Source organism: Oncorhynchus masou, chromosome 32 (assembly GCF_036934945.1).
Source record: "Oncorhynchus masou masou isolate Uvic2021 chromosome 32, UVic_Omas_1.1, whole genome shotgun sequence".
Classification (NCBI taxonomy): Eukaryota; Metazoa; Chordata; class Actinopteri; order Salmoniformes; family Salmonidae; genus Oncorhynchus; species Oncorhynchus masou.
In genome coordinates, this window is record NC_088243.1 from 23,015,076 (window position 1) to 23,030,626 (window position 15,551).

Consider the following 15,551-nt stretch of genomic DNA (forward strand, 5'->3'; position numbering starts at 1 on the left):
GAAAGAGGGCTCTCTCTCTCCTCGAGTTAGGACACCTCATGACAAATGATAATGGATCATCAAAAAAGCGGGAAATATGAGGCAGCAAACTTTATGATGCCAGGTGGTATATTGTTCCTCAACAACACTTGTTTCACTTAGCAAAGTTACTACTCGACTGTTCCTAATAATCGGAAGGGAAATCAAAGGAACAACACCACATTAGCATTATTGGGAACTTATCACACTGTAATGGCATTTTGATAGATTTTTCCCGCTTCTAATGGAAGATTTATAGATTGGATGCTGCTTCTAATGGTAGTTTTACAGATTTGATGCTGCTTCTAATGGTAGTTTCATAGAATTAATGGTAGTTTCAAATATTTCATGTTGCTTCTAATGGTAGTTTTAAAGATTCAATCGTAGTTTTATAGATCTGACGGTGCTTCAAATGGTAGTTTATAGATTTGATGCTGCTTCTAATGGTAGTTGAAGGGATTTGATGGTAGTTTTACAGATGTAATGGTACTTTCATAGATTTCATGGTAGTTTTGTAGATGTAATGGTCGTTTTAGAAATTTGATGGTAGTTTTATAGATTTGCTGCTGCTTCTAATGGTAGTTTTATAGATTTTATGCTGTTTCTAATTGGAGTTTTATAGATGTAATGGTCGTTTTATAGATTTAATGGTAGTTTTATAGATTTGATGCTGCTTCTAATGGTAGTTTTATAGATTTTATGCTGCTTCTAATGGTAGTTTTATAGACTTGATGCTGCTTCTATGGATGGTCGTTTTATAGATTTATTATGCTTTTAATGGTAGTTTTACAGATTTGATGGTAGTTTTATAGATTTGATGGTAGTTTTATAGATTTGATGCTGCTTCTAATTGTAGTTTTATAGATTTGATGGTAGTTTAACAGATTTGATGGTGGTTTGAAAGATTTAATGGTAGTTTTATAGATTTGAAGGTAGCTTTATAGATGTAATGGTAGTTTTATAGATTTAATGGTAGCTTTATAGATTTGATTGTTGTTTTATAGATTTGATGCTGCTTCTAATGGTAGTTTTATAGATTTGATGCTGCTTCTATGGATGGTCGTTTTAAGATTTATGATGCTTTTAATGGTGGTTTTACAGATTTGATGGTAGTTTTATAGATTTGATGGTAGTTTTATAGATTTGATGCTGCTTCTAATGGTAGTTTTATAGATTTGATGGTGGTTTTAAAGATTTAATGGTAGTTTTATAGATTTGAAGGTAGCTTTATAGATGTAATGGTAGTTTTATAGATTTAATAGTAGCTTTATAGATTTTATTGTTGTTTTATAGAGTTGATGCTGCATCTAAAGGTAGTTAAAATGATTTAATGGTAGTTTTATAGATTTAATGCTGCTTCTAATGGTAGTTTTGTAGATTTGATGCTGCATCTAATGATAGATTTATGGATGTAATGGTAGTTTTATAGATTTAATGGTAGTTTTAAAGATTTAATGGTAGTTTTATAGATTTGATGGTAGTTTTATGCATTTGATGGTAGTTATATAGAATTGATGGTAGTTTTATAGAGTTGATGCTGCTCCTGATGGTAGTTTAATTGATGTTATGGTAGTTTAAAATATGTAATGATAGTTTTATAGACTTGATGCTGCTTCTAATGGTAGTTTTAAAGATTTGATGGAAGTTTTATACATTTGATGCTGCTTCTAATGGTTGTTTTATAGATTTAGTGGTAGTTTAACAGCTTTGATTGTGGTTTTAAAGATATAATGGTAGTTTTATAGATTTGATGCTGCTTCTAATTGTATTTTTATAGATTTGATGGTAGTTTAACAGATTTGATTGTGGTTTTAAAGATTTAATGGTAGTTTTATAGATTTAATGGTGGCTTTATAGATTTGATTGTTGTTTTATAGAGTTGATGCTGCATCTAAAGGTAGTTTTATAGATTTGATGCTGCTTCTAATGGTAGATTTATGGATGTAATGGTAGTTTTATAGATTTATTTGTAGTTTTAAAGATTTAATGTTAGTTTTATAGATTTTATGGTAGTTTTATGCATTTTATGGTAGTTATATAGAATTGATGGTAGTTTTATAGATTTGATGCTGCACCTGGTGGTAGTTTAATTGATTTTATGGTAGTTTAAAAGATTTAATGATAGTTGTATAGACTTGATGCTGCTTCTAATGGTAGTTTTATAGAATTATGATGCTTTTAATGGTAGTTTTACAGATTTTATGGTAGTTTTATAAATTGTATGGTAGTATTATAGATTTAATGGTAATCCTAATGGTAGTTTTATAGATTTGATGGTAGTTTAACAGATTTGATGGTGGTTTTAAAGATTTAATGGTAGTTTTATAGATTTGAAGGTAGCTTTATAGATGTAATGGTAGTTTTATAGATTTAATAGTAGCTTTATAGATTTTGATTGTTGTTTTATAGAGTTGATGCTGCATCTAAAGGTAGTTTTATAGATTTGATGCTGCTTCTAATGGTAGATTTATGGATGTAATGGTAGTTTTATAGATTTATTTGTAGTTTTAAAGATTTAATGTTAGTTTTATAGATTTTATGGTAGTTTTATGCATTTTATGGTAGTTATATAGAATTGATGGTAGTTTTATAGATTTGATGCTGCACCAGGTGGTAGTTTAATTGATTTTATGGTAGTTTAAAATATTTAATGATAGTTGTATAGACTTGATGCTGCTTCTAATGGTAGTTTTATAGATTTATGATGCTTTTAATGGTAGTTTTATAAATTGTATGGTAGTATTATAGATTTAATGGTAATTCTATATATTTGATGGTAGTTTTGTAGATTTGATGCTGCTTCTAATGGTAGTTTTATAGATTTTATGCTGTTTCTAATGGTAGTTTTATAGATGTGATGGTCGTTTTATAGATGTAATGGTAGTTTTATAGGTTTGATGCTGCTTCTAATGGTAGTTTTATAGATTTTATGCTGTTTCTAATGGTAGTTTTATAGATGTGATGGTCGTTTTATAGATGTAATGGTAGTTTTATAGATTTGATGCTGCTTCTAATGGTAGTTTTATAGATTTTATGCTGTTTCTAATGGTAGTTTTATAGATGTGATGGTCGTTTTATAGATGTAATGGTAGTTTTATAGATTTGATGCTGCTTCTAATGGTAGTTTTATAGATTTTATGCTGCTTCTAATGGTCGTTTTATAGATGTGATGGAAGTTTTATAGATTTGATGGTAGTTTTATAGATTTAATGGTAGTTTGATAGATTTGATGGTAGTTTGATAGATTTGATGCTGCTTCTAATGGTAGATTTATGGATGTAATGGTAGTTTTATGGATGTAATGGTAGTTTTAAATATGTAATGGTAGTTTTATAGATATAATGGACGTTTTATAGATTTGATGGTAGTTTTATAGATATAATGGAAGTTTTATCGATTTGATGGTAGGTTTTTAGATTTGATGGTAGTTACATAGCTTTAATTGTAGTTTTATGGATTTAATGGTTGTTTTATAGATTTAATGGTAGTTTTATAGACTTGATGGTAGTTTTATAGATTTGATGCTGCTTCTGCAAACAGTAGTGTGTAATAAACCTGACATTAAGCAGCATCATTAAAGCTTGTCGTACTAGTGCCCATAATTGGAGGTTGACCACCACTACATTCTGGTCTCTCATATAACACGCCACTAACACATGTACAGTTTAGCTTGAGCCCCGAACGGACTAGTACACGCTCTCCCTCCATCTTGTTATTTATTCTATATTATTTAGTGTAGCCATGATAAGCACAAAGGTTTTTTTCTTGGCCTTTTTTTCACGTGACCTTGGAGCTGACATTGTGGAGTTTCAGCCAATCATTGACCTGATGAAAATTGAAGACCAGGCCGCTAATAAATCAGGCTGCCTTTAAAATGACTTTACCCTAATGCTCATTCATCACAGGCCCTAATGCCATTTGTAGGCCGGGAATCGCCTGCCACACAGCAGTAAATAACAACATGGCACAGCATCCCTGGCTCTCTCCCTCGCGTCGCTGCAGCCTTCCTCTAACATCAGCATGCTATTAAAGACTCCACCATTCGCTGCACTGGACGAGCGAGCGAGAGAGACACACACAAATTCATATACTACACACTCTCAAACACTATGTTCCAGCCTCACATGCAGAGAACAAAGCCCTGCAGCATGCCTTTGCACCATGTAAATATACACCAAATGTATTGTAATTGTCCCATGTTGGCATACATTCTGACTGCGGTATCATATCGTCAACATCTGAGGAGCAGGAGAGAAGAAGAGAATTTAGAAGCAAACGCTTCACCTCCCATTGGGATTTGCTAAAGAAAACAGCTAGTGTTAACAAACAACACAACATCCCTTTTAATAGAGCTTCAAACACACAACAAAACGCTCAACGCTACCAGGTAAGTAGCTCGGTGCTGTAAACACAACAACGTAACCTTGCTTGATTTCACTCTCCTTACTCTCATGTCATTGTATCGTCGGTCCCCTTGTTTCCAGTAGGGTGAAAAAGTCATTAATTGCAGGAAAGCTCATTAGAATGCAACATTTGTTGAGGGAGGACTGTAATACACAATAACCAATGACGATCGTTATTGCCCCAGACACTGATGAGTTCCTCCGCAAGTTTGTTTATTAATGGAAAAAAAATAAGATTTTTTTCCATGGGAGATGGGAGACGCATGACAACCCAGCCCTGCATATCCCCCCACCTTCATCCAAGCCCCCCTTCATCGTTTCCATACACAAGCCATTGAGCTGTGGAGGAGCTCTCATTCATCAAACTTCATGGAGCAGGGGAGAGACGGGTCCTGATAATGTGCACTGCTAAAGCTGATTTTCCATGATGAATCTCGGAGCATATAAATTGGCTAATATCTGAAAACATTTACAGATACTAGAGGAATTGACTACTTGTGGGACATGATGGATGAGCCTCCTAGACACCAGCGGACAGCTCTGCAAATCTCCACGGTTGCCTAAAGCCCTCATTTGATTTTCCAATTTACTCCTTTTAAATTTATCCCCCCGCTTTAAAAATAAGATGAGAGACAGAGAGAGAGAGCGAGAGAGAGAGAAATCTGTTTTTTTCTTAAATTGTTTCTTTCCTCCTGCCGTTAGTTTGGTGGTGCTGTGTGGTGAGGAGCAGAGCTCCAAAAGGGGTTACTGGGGCAGAACTGATCCGCTTCCACCTGATAGCAGTGAAATGAGAGTGTGAGAGTGTGTGTGTGTGTGTGTGTGTGTGTGTGTGTGTGTGTGTGTGTGTGTGTGTGTGTGTGTGTGTGTGTGTGTGTGTGTGTGTGTGTGTGTGTGTGTGTGTGTGTGTGTGTGTGTGTGTGTGTGTGTATTGAGGCTGGCTATACCATACAGAGATCTCCATGGGTCAGCCCATTAGACTGCAGTAGGGTCTGACTCCAGTTCCTCTGCTGAACAGGAGTAATTAGTATACTTGTCAAGTGAAGTGCCACGTGCCTGCTTACCTCACCCACAACCACCCCCCCCTCCTCTGCCTCCTCCTCTCCTTACTTCTTCCTTACTAATGAAGTGCCGTGACTCTAACTATTCAAAACAAAAAGGCTGAATAGAAAAAGGGGATGAAGAGAGAGATGGAAAGAGGAGGATCTTCCTCAGTGTCCCTTTTTTATCTCCAAGTAAGCGGCTGCTAAGAGGATCACCATCATTATCATCATCAATTGGCTCTGGGACCCTCTCAATACATACAGGTCAAGGGGTCGAAAAAGTAATATCTAGGAAGTTCTGAAGGTGACCAATAAAAATAAAAATCTATATTTTTATATTAGTGTGCATAGAAGATGTAGGCCTGTAAAACTACATAAATACAGACATCTTCAAAACATGATGAAGAAATGTATTGGGGGAAAAAGATAATTACAGGGGAATACTATTGTCTCGAAGTGCTGGTGTCGCTCTAGGAATCAAGGAGTGGCCAGTCTGTCTTCATGAGACGAGGAGCATTTTGGATGTTGATGTCATATTCGATACGTGATTAAACTGCTTTGAATCTATTAATTTATTTACATGAGCCCCCAAATAGCCTTGCTATGGTCCTGCCTGAGTGAAAATCCTTCCAATCCTTTAACAGGAAGTGGAAAGAGAAGATGAGGAAGAGGAGGAAGGGAGGAAAAGGAGGAAGAGGACAAACCACTAGTAAAACAATGAAAAGTATAGAGAACTATTTAAGTCTGTATCGATCTGGCTGTAGTAATATGTACATATATTCCACAGTCTCAAAGGCCCCATTTCTGTGCCTCTTAAATGCAAAGGAAAGAGGGGAGAATGGGAATTTAAAAAAAGGATGGTGATAGGCAAAGGCAAGTCTCTCACCCAGTTGGGGGTAATGCCCCTTATATAGAAGTATATTGATCTTTGCAGACCGCTCGCTCTCCTGCCACACTCTCACAGTGTGTTCGGCGGGGGGTGGGGGGCAATGATGGATATGCCTGCCAATAGCCCTGAACAAACCTGTTAGCTAAATGCCAGCAAAGACAATTATCCTAGCATTGTTTCATAATGGAAACACATTACAGACGTCTAATATACACACAGGGAGATTCCAGGATTTGACCATGGAGCCTGTGTGTGAAGCGCTTCATTGCCAAAGTCCAGGCAGGTCACTGCTGAGAGGGGAGGCGAAGGAGAGAGAGAGGCTGTGTCAAATAAGTCACCCTCACACAGGTTGGCTAGCTGGCTAGCAGCAGACAACCATTTATCTGAATGGGGAAGTTGCATAGATGCTACAGCCTAACTATATTGTGCTTGAAGACAGGCTATAACTGCGTGCATGTATGCATTTTGTGTAGCCTATACATAATTTAGAATTTTATGATCTATAGACTGAAAAAAATCCACATTTTTCTTTTCAATAATTATGTCTTTGTCATTACTATTTGGATTTTGCTGTTGTTGTGGTCTCAATCACAAAGCTACATATTTAATGTGCAAATGAATATTGAAATTGTTTGTCCAGACCGGTGTGGAAGAACTTAACTGGCCTGCGCAGAGCCCTGACCTCAACCCCATTGAACACCTTTGGGATCAATTGGAATGCTGACTGCGAGCCAGGCCTAATTATCCAACATCAGTGCGTGCCCTCACTAAAAAAATATTTTTATTTAACTAGGCAAGTCATTTAAGAACACATTCTTATTTACAATGACTGCCTACCCCAGCCAATTGTGCACCACCCTATGGGAGTCTCAGTCATGGCCAGATGTGATACAGCCTGAATTTGAACCAGGGACTGTAGTGACACCTGTTATACTGAGATGCGGTGTCTTAGACTGCTGCACCGCTTGGGAGCCCATGCTCTTATGGCTGAATGGAAGCCATAGTCCCCGCAGCGTTCCAACATTTAGTGGAAAGAAGACTGGAGGCTGTAATAGCAGCAAAGCGGGGACCAATGTCCATTATTATAGAATTAGCTTTTCTACGACCACCTGTCCACATACTTTTGGTTATGTAGGGTAAGTATGTACCAAGCATTCAGAAAGTATTCAGATCCCTTCATTTTTCCACATTTTGTTATGTTACAGCGTTATTCTAAAATGTATTAAATAGTTTTTCTTTCCATGACAGATTGACCATGCTATGATCCCTTGTTGATGTCACCTGTTAAATCCAAATCAGTGTAGATGAAAGAGAAGAAGACATGTTAGAGAAGTACCTTTAAGCCTTGAGACAATTCAGAGGGTGAATGGGCAAGACAAAAGATTAACGTGCCTTTGAACAAGGTATGGTTGTAGGTGCCAGGAGTACCGGTTCGAGGGTGTCAACAACTGCAACGCTGCAGGGTTTTTCACCCTCAACAGTTTCCTGTGTGTATCAAGGATGGTCCACCATCCAAAGGACATCCAGCCAACTTGACACAACTGTGGGAAGAATGGGCCAGCATCCCTGTGGAACGCTTTTGACACCTTGTAGAGTCCCTGCCCTGACGAATTGAAGCTGTTCTGAGTGCAAAAGGGGGTGCAACACAATATTAGGAATGTGGTCCTAATGATTTGTACTCCCAGTGTATACTGTACACTAAGGATGGGCACTGTTATTTGAATATCCGAACGGACGTTTTTATTAGATCACTTGTGTGAGTATGCATTTTCAACTATGTTGGATATCTGAAAAAATTATATGATATTATTTGGAAAGTGAAATAATTTTAAATGACCATCCCTAGTACTGTAAAGCCTTCAAGAAGTTAATCTCAGATCATTCCAGTGTGTGGGTTTTGCAGACAGTCTCCCAGGCAGCATCTCAGAGAGAGAATGCCTCTGTCTGCTGGAAGACTGCCTTGTTCTACACACCGCTCTGACTACTATTTCGAAAGGGAGCGGATAACGGAGGGTCCAAAGCAATAACAGACTTGACTTTGACAAATGGCTGTGCTGTGGAGAAGTTGAAAATAACACACATCCACTTTAATCTCGTTCTTGATTAAATTTAAGGCACTACGTTTTGACACCATGTGATTCACTCATAAAACAACCCCACTAGCACACGCTTTCCAGGATGCTTCAATTGAAATTATATGGGATCACTCTCTCTCTCTGTGTATGTGAGTTGTATGAGTGTCTGTGTAAGAGTGCGTGTGTGACATAGAGAGAGAGAGAGAGAAAAAGAGAGAGAGAGTCAATGACAGAAACGAGAAGGAAATGAACACCGAACACTCATCTGAATGAATTAGGAGAGGGAAAGGATCGCAGAATCAAACAGTGGGAAAAATACCATCAAATCACACAAGAAAGTAGATATACTCCAGAATAATAACCCTGCTAAACACGTAAGCTACAGTCCTCCTGAATGTTTTGCATTGAAGGTCGTGTTTTCCTCTGCATCAATGAAAGGGAGATTTTTTTTGCAGACTGTCAGCCAGCAAAGGTAAGCATTACACAGGGGGTGAAGTAGTGAAAACTATGAAATACAGACAGCCATATTCTACCCTATCCTCAAAATAACAACGCAAATATACATAGGTCTGGCCGGTTGGGTTGATGTGTTGCGCTTGGTGGAGCAGACATGGACGGAGAGCAATTACTGTGTTGTTCATGGCTCACTCATTTCGGTGACCATTAGGGGAGTTGGGGTAAGTTGAGCCCTTTTTACATTAAGCATCACTCCGTCAAGGGAAATATAGTATTTTTTCTAACAAAGATATCTACATCTAAACGTCCCTTTGTCAGGACCCTGTCTTTCAAAGATAATTTGTAAAAATTCAAATGGTGGTGTGTCACAGCATCATCGGACTGAGCTTGTTGTCAATGCAGGCAATCTCAACACTGTGGTACTCTTCCTGCAGGCTCATCCTGACATGACCCTCCAGCATGACAATGCCACCAGCCATACTGCTCGTTCTGTGCGGGATTTCCTGCAAGACAGGAATGTCAGTGTTCTGCCATGGCCAGCGAAGAGCCCGGATCTCAATCCAATTGAGCACGTCTGGGACCTGTTGGATCGGAGGGTGAGGGCTAGGGTCATTCCCCCCAGAAATGTCAAAGAACTTGCAGGTGCCTTGGTGGAAGATTGGGGTAACGTCTCACAGCAAGAACTGGCAAATCTGGTGCAGTTCACGAGGAGGAGATGCACTGCAGTACTTAATGCAGCTGGTGGCCACACCAGATACTGACTGTTTCTTGTCATTTTTACCCCCCCTCCCTTGGTTCAGGGACACATTATTCCATTTCTGTTAGTCACATGTCTGTGGAACTTGTTCAGTTTATGTCTCCGTTGTTGAATCTTGCTATGTTCATACAAATATTTACACATTTTAAGTTTGCTGAAAATAAACGCAATTGACAGTCAGGGGACGTTTCTTTTTTTGCTGAGTTTATTTCAGGATGTTGTGTATCACTGGAAATAATCTGAATTCATGTTTGTCCAAAAATAGTGGTCTCTCCGCACAACTTACCCTGGGAATGGGGTAAGTTGAACAGCAGGACAGGGTAAGTTAAGCCAATTACAAATGTCCGTACTGAATGAAATATTATCACTACCTTTTAAAAACCATGCATGTCTTTATTTCCCAAACACGCTTTTGTCTTTTAGTCATTTTAAGGACCTTTAACACAGGCTTAAAGGGCAAATGTAGCATCTCCGGCACCATCCCAATGATAAATGGTTGATGTAATTGGAAACACTTATCTTTTTACTACAAAACATAGAAACACAATTTTCACATATGTTGATGTTGGGGTGCTAGAGATGACGAAGGTAAAGTTTAGAATTTGTGAAATCTCCCTTTAAAAAAATGCAAAGTGTTAACACTTAACATAGGCCAGACCCTGTTGTTACAAAGAAGAAAACACTTGCCATTGGCCCAGCTATTGGCTCAACGTACCCAATGTCCGTTGGCTCAATTTACCCCACGGCACACTTTGACTGTATTAGCCCACACAGCTACAAAGATGCACATTCATGCTAGGTTTAGGACCTCATAATGAAGTTTCTAGAGATGCCAACTGTGTAGAACAAGCTAAAAATATATCTACTTTGGTTTAGATACAAGCCTCATGAAACCTCTAACACAAGAAATTTATTTGACCTGGTGAAAATCCGTTTTTTGGACCTAACTTGGTTACCACTTTTTCCATGTGGTTTCTTTCTTCACAGACTCCATAAAATGATGATCTCTCGCTAAATATTTGGTGAACTGAAACATTTTGTGCTCAACTTACCCCAGTCTCCCCTACTCATCAACCCATTACAGGCACGTCCCCTGAGTTCACTTAAAAGCCCATTTAATCATTCAGTTGACACTTGGAAAATAACTAAAGGATTTTTCGTTATCCAGTGGCAATTTTACCCCTGGATCCCTAAATCCTGTTGCTCTTTGTAACGTTATTGTGGGTGCACAAGGTACATTCAAGAAACAATATTTGTATCTATATTTTCACTCTCCCTTTGTGTCCATCAGCTGCGCTATGCAGAAACCATTTGCTTTTTCTGCCACACTTTCCCTTCAATTCCATTTCCTGGGTGGAAATGGGAGGGAGAGAGGGAGGGAGGGAGGAAGAGAGGGTGGGTGTAAGGTAGAGTAGAAGGGGGAGAGGGGGTGATCAGGGGGGTTATAAATAACACTGATGAAATGAACTAGCATTGATCTAAACAGCAGTTAAGTGGTGGGTGGTCTTCTGAGTGCTTAATTGTCAGTCATCTACCCCAGGTAGTAGCAGTGGCAGGGGCCCATCTCTCATTAAGACTGTGTGGGCTGTACAACATCAGCAGCAGCACTGTGGTGGAAGCTTCTCTCGAGAAGGGAATTAAGACTGAGAGAAAGAAAGGCCCTACTCACACACTTCGCCCTCGTGATCCAGAAGGAACCTGTCCACGATGACACGAGCCATGAGTGCGGGGGAGAGGTTCACTGGTGAAGGGGTTAAAAGAACAAGGGAGAGAATGGATGAGTATTGTGTGGTAAGAGGATCTAGAGAGTTCACATCAAAACAGAGCAGGGTGGAGGGATTCTGCTATCCTCCCTCCATAGAGAACGGCACAATTGTGAGACATTCAAAGACATTCCCACAATTTTGTATCATTTGGACGTGTCAAAGTTTTTTTTGAAGAACTAAGAATGACTCCATTGGAATAACATTGGCTGTCCATGTTGGGTTGATGTCACAGATATAATTACATTTTCTAATGGAGCTAAATTGCAGTAGGCCTATATTGTCCTGTTTTACGTCCTTGACCTAAATTTCGACAGCAGGCTTCAAAGAATTTTTTATTTTTTTGCAAACCACCCCGTCAACCTAACATTTCCTTAATAAGCAACAATAAAGCCCAAACAACCTAGAGACAGAGCTTTAATCATATGACGATTACCAAGGTGAGAAAACAGGACAGGACCCACCAGAGGGACTGGAGCTAGTAACTACAGTACAATGCCTAATATCACAGGCACTGGAAGAGGAAGAGGAAGAGTGGCGGACCTATGGTAGAGGCAGTCTGAAGGGCAGGAAGGGAAGACACCTTGAGAAGTGAGAAGGCCGCAGTAGGATGGAGGTCAAGGGTAAGCCTGACAGGTACAGGGACTCTAATGACTCATTTGGAGGCCTGATTACCAGTGCGAATCTGGCCCTGACAACAAGCCCACCAGCCCACTCCCTCATTCCATCTCACTACTTATTGTTCAGTAGCCCCATATTCTGTATTACTCTGGGAGGGTCAAAACAGGTTAGGAATAAGGACAGGTGCACCAACTGATTATCTCTCGTGGAGGCTACACTTTTACAAACAGGCACCTTGAAATGCAATGATTTGAGGAAAGAAAGGTGTTTTCTTTTCTTATTCACACAGTGTAACAAAATGTTAGGAAAATAATGCAAAAAGAAGCAGTATGGACAAAAGTTAATACAGCACAATATCAAAATGGAAAACACTTGAAATGACCAACTACCTAATAACAAGACACCCTGATGCAGGCGTTAGCCTGTATGTATAGTATATAATGACTTAACCCACACATTAAAGGCTTTTTAACTTTCATACCCACAAAAGTGCCTGGACTTGGATTTTTTATGCATTTCATACATTTGTGGTTATAATTTTTATTTTTACCTAATATCACCATTGCTTCAATAATACACAAAGATGGCCAGTTAAATGTGTGCCATTTTCAGTTACTTCTTTAGAAAACCGAATGTTCTTACAGCCAGGGAACATTTTTCTTTTGTTAGCATAATTGGGGACCAAAAGTGAATTTGCCCTCAGCTTGTAGTGAGATTGTAGTGTTTCATCTGTGTGATCCTTCCTGGTGGTGTTGGAAGCAGAGAGAGCGAGAGAGAGTACTCCACTCTGCACGAAGACTTTAACAATCGCCGGTAGTATTTGTTAACATCTCCATAATTCTGCATAGAGGCAGCTAGCTTAAGACCAAACATGTCTATAATTATAACAGAGGTCAGGAGACAATCTAAATCTTTATTAGTGTGGGAGCATCTTAGTCTGTGTAGACTACAGGTCTCTCTCAAAATCGCTCTCTCTTCCCCCTCCCCCTCTTTCTCTTTCGCCATCTCTTCCCCTCTTCCAAGATTCATCCCTCTCTTCCATTCACATAAACCCCGGGATAACAAGAGAGGGTTGCATCCCCAGTAACCCACATCAGCTCTGACACATGAAAAATGGCAACATTACCCACGCTGGCCCAGCTTGCATAAGGACCAGCTGATTAGTTCAGGTACTTGCATCTCCCTAATTTTCATATTAATCATCAGTCCATCTCCCAGCTTCTCAAATCACAGCACTTCATGAGTTTAACATGTGACTAAGATTCACAGGCCCTTGAATGCCTGCTGAAAAGAATTACAGTTGTAAAGAGACTATCCATTCCTACTTTTATTAGCCTGATGCTAAAGGGTGTTACACTCACAGACAGCCTAATGCAGTCTAATGCCTGGAGCCTAAAGCATGTGTGCTTAACTGACCTTCACGTAGCACCATAAAAATGTACCAAAAACAACAACTTTTAAATGTAAAAATATTTCACGTGGAAAAATAATAGTTCTTCAATGTTAATCATTTCCCCCTGTAGGAGATATAATGTCACATAAATGGCTGAGACAACATCAATTAGCTATCTGCAAGAGCATGTGCTTGGTTTAAATGTTAAGTAGTGTATTAAAATGACAGTTAAATGGTTCATAGACAGTTATCTTCCAGTTTAATCATTTGAAAAAAAAATCATATGTCACTTAAATGGAGAATGAATAATGACAGTTAGCTTTGAGGTGCCCCTGATGCATGTGAACTAGTCAGATGTTTATTTTGAAAAATAAGCATGGATTCTCGCTGCTTGGTTTTAAGGGGCTGCAGTAAACATTTTGAATGTCATTTAAAAAGATTCAAGAGGACACACACGACCCCAGGACAACAGAAAGTGTGAGTGAACCAAATAAATAAATGTGTTTAGTCATACTTTTTTATCCTTCCAGCTTAAAAAAAGCCTATGCTTTGAAATTGAATAGATCACGAACTGAGAAAAAAATGTAGATATGTAAGGTTTATTGATAGGCTACATTTTATTTAAAAATGACATTACCTAGATACCTATGGCTGCACCAACCCATGTGAACAGAAATTATCATTATTGGAAGGGGATATTAAAACCTAATCTCTGCTACTATCTGGGTAAACTTCTATTCCCAGGCTTTCTGTTTCAATGAGTCCATTAGCTCCATTTCCCCCATGGAACAGTACTAAGGATGTGGAGGGTGTGAAAGGAGCGTCCCTAATAGCATAGCATCTTACGGCTACTGTACCACACACCTTTTCACTACCCATTAAACCTTGAGACTAACATGATGTTAATTGTTAATTTGCTGACTGGCTGCAATGCACAGAAAACACCAGCTAGCGCAAAGCACATTAATTCTTATTAATGTAATATGTCAGAGGTTGGCCGTGTGCAACAATTTAATACTTACAGCACCAAGCAAGTGTTTAATACAAACACCCAGTGCTCTCACACACTGAAACAAAAATAAATCCTCACAGTAACCTAGAATAGTTTCTAAACACTGACGTTTGACCTGACAGGTACATGTTCAATTAGCATTACATATTTTGAGTAGTGTGAAAATGTATATTATTCCAAACCCCAAAAATGAAGGCTTAGAGTAGCATAGTTCTTTCTGTGGTGTAACTGGGAAGTGCGGTGCCTGATTAAAACAATATTGTGATGAATCGAAGAGTGAACCAGTGCCCTGCCTGCACCTCACCTGTCTGAAGTTTGAAGTAACTGTGGCAGTTTTGAATGTCAATTATGAAATGGACATAATAAAGATGTAATATGACAAACTATTTTCACATCTGTCTTAAATGGGTTAAGAAATAAATACAAATTATAATTGGTCCATAGACCGGACCATTTGTCAAATTTCCACAATCCCAGACAGGGAAAAACAATTCTTTGAAACGCATTCAGGGGTTTTTCAAGGGAGAATTATGTTTGTACCTAGATTTGGTGCAGACTTGCTTGTGTGCACTTCAAATGGAAAATAAAAGTACAAATAAAGTGTGTTGGGGGGGGTAGAGGAAGAGAGAAATAGAGGTTATATGCTATTACCTCATTGACCCGCTCCAACAGGGCTTCACTCGTGTACCTTCATTATAACAAAGAAACAACAGACAGCACTGAAAAAAAGAACAGCCCACAAAGGCAGACTGAAGAGGAGAGAGGACGAGACCAGGCCAGCCAAGACATGTTAATGTCCCTGATGACTTTGGCCTCAGTGGCATATGGCAGGCTTGCTGTGGTTAAAACGGCAGTGCTTGGAAGACTCAGATTTCTTTAAAGCCAGACAAGCATGATAGTTAGTTAGTTAACACCCCAGCCTGCCCCAAAATGCATTTTCCCCCCCTTGCAACTGAAATCACCAAAGCTCCCTCAGATCTAACCCAGATCATCTGAGGTTTGTTGTTGTATAAGTGGATTACAAGTGCATTATCCTGGCCTCATTTCCAACAGCCCAATAAACTAGCTAAAGGCCCATTGTGATATGCAAAGAAGCTGACCCCCCTTCAGCCTGTCTTTTATAA